This window comes from Pleurodeles waltl, chromosome 8, assembly GCF_031143425.1.
Source record: "Pleurodeles waltl isolate 20211129_DDA chromosome 8, aPleWal1.hap1.20221129, whole genome shotgun sequence".
Classification (NCBI taxonomy): Eukaryota; Metazoa; Chordata; class Amphibia; order Caudata; family Salamandridae; genus Pleurodeles; species Pleurodeles waltl.
Window position 1 is genome coordinate 189,428,292 of NC_090447.1, and position 6,000 is coordinate 189,434,291.

Consider the following 6,000-nt stretch of genomic DNA (forward strand, 5'->3'; position numbering starts at 1 on the left):
AATCAGGGGACTCCTCCACTTGAGATTGTCTGGGACACCCTAAAGGCTGGGGTACGGGGAGAAATGCTAAGCTTTAGTCTCAGGAGACAGAGATGTACTCAATCTTTGATTAAGGGCGCAAATATATAACTCAGAGCAGCAGAAAATCAGCTGATCTCGGTTATAGAGAGGCGAGAAGACACAAATAATGTTTTGGAGCAGATCTCTATCGCAAAGGCAGCAATAAATGAAACTTCAGCAAAAAAAATCACAGAAAAATATCTTGCCAAATGCACCGAAAGCTACGAATATGGGGAGAGGTCTGGTCCCTTGCTGGCAGTAAGAGCACGCCATAAGGCAGCATCTGGGGTCATCAGGGAAATTAGGGAACAGCAAGGACGAATTATAGTAGACACCGATGGGATTAGGGAGGTGTTTCAAAGTACTATGCCGAGCTTTACAATCCGGGACCTTCATTGACAGAAGCAGCAAAGCTCGGGTTCTTAAGCACTATTAAGATCAGCAAACTTCCGGAAGAAGATCAGTTGAATCTGGAGGAGCGTATTAGTAGTGGGGAACTAGAGACGGCAATGCGAGAGCTCTCCATGGGGAAAGCTACTGGTCCCGATGCAATCCCTCTTGAATTTTACAAATGTTTTAAAGCACTATTGTTACCCCTGATGATGGAATTATTTATCCGGGTACAAAAGGGTAGTAAAACTCCCCCATCCTGGGATATGGCCGGTGTAGTAGTTTTTTTAAAGAAGGGGAAGACACCACAGAACCCAGGCTCATATCGCCCAATTACATTGATAAATAGTGATGTAAAAATGTACTCAAAACGTTTTGCAGCTCGGCTCTCTATGGTTATCGAGAAACTAGTAGTATCAAATCAACATGGGTTTATCCCTGGAAAAGATACCACTGAACATATTAGGAGGGTCATTAGGCTTTTAGATGCTACGGAGGTGGCGGAAGAACCTATGGCTGTCGTGCTGTTAGATGCTGAGAAAGCTTTTGATAGGGTGAATTGGGATTATTTGTGGCAGATAATGGAAGTCTTTGGCTTTGGGGGAAAATGTATCTCGGCAATAAAAGCCACTTATAAATCCCTTGGTGTACGGATTCCGCTAATGGGAGGGCAATCTGATCGCATTCAAATAGGGCGGGGTACTAGGCAGGGGTGTCCTTGCTCCCCATTGCTATTTGCAATATATATAGATCCCTTGCTTAGACAGCTAGAAGGGAACTCTACTATTTCGCCAGTTTGCAGGTTCGGTTGGGACACGAAGGTCTTGGCATATGCTGACGATATAGCCTTTATAACTTCCAACCCAGATGTAGCATTGAGAGAAATTGAAGAGGAGACAAGCAGATTTGGGAAGTTCTCTGGGTATTTATTAAATAGAGAGAAAACCCAACTATTGGTTAATAGACATGTGACCACACAGGACACTCGGCGGGTGGATCATGTGGTGTATTTAGGTATTGATATTGTCCCAAGGGTAGAAGAGATCGTCAGTATAAATTTGGACCCGATACTCGGAAAAGCAAAGCAGGATCTGAACAGATGGAATAACCTGCATATGTCTATAATGGGATGATACAAAATGGTTAAAATTATCCTTCTCCCCAAACTGTTGTATCTTTTTCGGGCAATTCGATTGAGTTTTGAAAGCTCCCGGTTCAAAGAGATGGACTAGTGGGTAATGAGATTTATATGGGCATATGGCAAATGTAGAAGGGAGAGCAAATTTATGTCTTTACCCAGGGAAAAGAGGGGATGGTCTCTCCCGAACCTGAAATTGTATCAGTTGGGAGCAGCTTTTCAATATATGTGCCCATTGTTGGGGGGTAAACATGGTAAGACAGGGGCAGAATACTGCCCAAATATTTATGAACTGCTGACAGGACCAATAGCTAATGGGAATTTGATGATCTTCACTGAACCTGGGTATTATAAAAAAGTACGATTTAAGGTACTGGAAGCCGCCTATAGATGCTGGCGACCATGGCGGAAAAAGGTTGGACTTAGGAGGTTTAACTACTATACGTTAATAAACAATAATCCATCCCTGCCCGGGATATTCAAAGATTTTTATTTCATAAAATGGGCCCTTCTAGGGATACGAAGGTTAGGAGATCTCTATGATGGGTCCGGGGTTAAGTTATTTGCTGATCTCCGGGAGAAGATTGGACTTGAGTGGAGAGATTTTTTTAAATACTTGCAGATAAGAGATTTTTTGAGCAAAAAAGCTGGGGGGGTACAGGGGTTTGCCAAAAATCCTTTTCTGGACAATATAATCGAAAATCCTAATACATCAATAAGATCTATCTACTCAATGCTTATGTCGAAACAACCCAATGACCTCGAGAAATATAGCGAGAAGTGGGATGGCAAGCTCAAAAAGGGTGGCATCAAGTTTCTTGAATCCCTGGAGCTCGGATATACTACGTTATTGTTTTCAGCATTACAGGCACAGCATAATAAGACATTGTATGACCTATATTATTCCCCAGCCCAAATAGCTAAATGGGGTGGATTGGAGGGGATACATTGCCCAAGATGCGGTTTACCCGGAGCAGATATCATTCATATGTTCGCTACTTGTGGGAAATTGACCACGCTGAAAGAAGGGGTCCAGCAGGTGTTAAAGGGGGTAGTATGATATGATGTAGAGCTTACCCCTGAAATTGTGGTTTTAGGGATCGCTGAGAAAGGGGGGGAAACGCATAGAGCTTTTATATTTATGGCTATGGCGGTATACCGATTGTGCATTTCATCTGCATGGCTGGATCCATGGCCCCCTACTTGTCAACAGTGGCTGGGTAAATTGTTATCTGTTTATCATCTTGAGGTCGCCCTGTATGAACAGAAGGGGAAGCATGCGAGGAGAAAAGGACAGGTGATATGGGGGCAGTTTCATGAATGGGTTCAGACTCGTTAATGGCCACTTGAGGGGTTGTATAAAGTTTTTTTTTGGGAAAGACAAATTTTAATTGCTATGAATTAGAATATGATTGTCATGTTTTCCTTTTTTGATTCTTTTTCTTTTCCATGGACTAAATTTTCTGTTCTGTAATGTTTTTGTGATGAATTTCCTTTCTTTTCCAATTTTTTTTTTATTTAATAAAGAAAAAAAAAATATTAAATAGGCCTAAAGAAATCTCATGTTATGCTTCTATATTATCTCGGATCGGATAGAAGTAGGTAGGTTAGGTCTGGCTACTTCCACATATGCTGGAACTATGCTTTAAACATCTTGCTTTCATTAATGAAAGGTAACTAGTCCTGGCGCACATAGGAATTTATTACAATTATTTTAATATATGTTCATGGTGACTTTTGCTTCCTGCACAAACAGGAGGTGTGTGCAGGTTTGCAGCCTGAACTGGAAAAGAACTGCTGCAGCCTGGATTCTGTCGTCATACCTGTGTCTTGTGTGTGAGTGGATAGCTTGTGGCTTTGCTATCCACATTTATCTGGGCTCTGGAAAGACTAGTGAAAACAGGTAGTTACTGTTTGCTACTTAGTGGCAAAGAAAGTGAAGACCGAAAGCACTTAAGGGCATCATTTACAAGAGGTCTGCGCAGCCGGTCCGTCACTTTTTATTAAGCTTTTGTGGCGCAGGCCTCTCAATCATGTCTATGAGGTGAGGCAAAGCCACCCTGTGTGACTTTGCATGACCGCATGAATATGGAGAAAGGCAAGGCAGAGCAATGTACTGTCAGGCAAGGCAGAGCAAAGTACTGTGTTGCCTTACTCTACACCAAGAATGTGTTCCTATCACGTGGCGGTGGGTTTTCCCATGCAACACCCATGGGTTTTGACACATTCTCAGATTTGCAAGAATCTGTAAAGCTGGGAATGCCTCAAAACTGTGTTACAAGGAGAAAGAACCTTGTTTGTTCCTATTTCTGCATTCTGCAGCACACACAGAAAGAGGAAAACAACTCCACTGCCTTTGGTATGCAGATCTGGCCTTCCTCAGAGGAAGATGCCAGCCCCTCCACCCCAGGGTCTATCTGGCACCTGTGCCGGCGGGAAAATTAGCTATGCAGAAGGTGTGTCACATTTCTATACTGGGCACAGGGTGGCCAGCCTGAAGTGGACACGACTTAGGAAATTCTGCCATCTTGTGTGTAGTGGAATTAAGGAACTTTAATAAGGGTGATGCCCACTCCCAACAGGAAGTGGTCATCTAGGGGATATAATGAGCCCAATATTAAGTAGCCCATTGCCTAATGCCTTTCACTCTCCCTAAGGGCCCTTAAATTGAGTATTTAGGGGACCCCATAATACCAGGACTTCAGATATTTGCTGGATACTGAAGAAGGAGTGAACAAGAAGCCTGCTGAACCCAAATACAAAGGAGTATGACTGATTTGATGTCAACCCTGTCGGCCTGCCTGCTGCACCTGACCATCGAAGAGTAACTGACCTGTCCTGCCGCTGCAGCCTTCAAGAAACTGGGAGAGCTGCCAGTACTTATCAAATAACCAGGAAGAGCCCCATTGGAGTAGTGGACCTTCTCCTTCATCTGCATGCACCCACAAAAGAACTGTGAGGATCGGGCCCGCCAGAAATCTGACATCAGACATCACCACTCCACCTAGCCGCCTAGCCCATGTTGAATTGGGCCAACTGTGTCAGCGTACTCCCCAGGCGATCCAGAGACAAAGCCCCCCATTCCCCTGAGTTCACCCACTGTGAACTTTGAATCGGCGTTCTCAACCTGTTTCTGCAGACCCCTGGCAACCACGTGTGACCAGGAGACAAAGATCTGACATCTCAGGACATGCCTGCACCCGTCCACATCGGATAGAGGAGAAGCGAACCAAGGGTGTCCCCCCATCTCTGATCCTCATAAGACCCAACCCCCAGTCCATGCCTGCAAACTGTTTCTGCAGACCCCACTGCAACTGTGAGGAATCCCAGCACTGGAACTGATGCCAGAAGACACTGCTTGTTCCGTGCCCTCAGCCCAAGAAGGAGTGTACCAATGGTATGCCCACATGCCTGAAGGCCTCAAGGGTCGATCCCCCCTGTGGGTTCCCCAGTCCATCCCTGCAGCATCTTTGTGACGCACCAGCGCCTCCTGAGGTGACCTGTTGGCGTGGCCTTGGAGATTGCTCCATACTCTTGGCTTAGGTCCTGGAAAGCAGTCCTGTAAGTCGCTGTGAGGTGTCCGAATGCAGTATCTGTTTTTCACCATAGGATAACATTACAGCACTGTGTTGACTTTTAAAACCTGTAAAAATTCCTCTCTTGAAAAGTACTCACCTGATTCTGGAGAACCTGGTATCAAAAGTTCTATAAAAGTACATGTTATTTTTATAAATTGGTGTTGGATGTCTTCATTGGTTGTGTGTCTCACTTACTGCATGTATGTGCCTTACATGCTTAGCACTACCCTCTGATATTCCTAACTGCTCAACCACACTACCCAAAAGGAGACCATTTGGGATGTCATTTGTACCTTTGTAATACCTCTGGGAATTGCTTGGACTATTTGCACTGTGTACCTCATTTTGGTCCACTATATAAAGAGCCAGCTTCCAACAGACATAATTTGTCACAACAGAGTGCATGGTAGAGTCGTGAGTTATAGTTAGTGTTGTCTGGTTAGCGTGCTGAAAAGAATGTGTAACAAGATGCACTTCTTATAATAAGTTGAAGGTGGTGGCTAAATCGTAAATGAAAGTTATACCTGTAGGAATTTTAAACTTTGTGTAGTATATGTAAAATGGTTTTCCTAAGTATAACCAAGCTTTAACTTTTGTATTTTTCACACCTTTGTGTGTGTATAAAGATATATATATATCACTGAAAAAAAATCAAAGGTTACTGGAATGTTATAGTTAGGAGTATAATTAAACCTTAGAAATGTACCTAGAAAAACAAAGGTTATGGGATGTTATAGTTGGGTTCTGAATTTACTCACACAAAATCATAGAAATTCACCAGTTAGAGTTATTTCAAGCAACTATAACTCACAGCCTAAGGTAACTATAACTTGT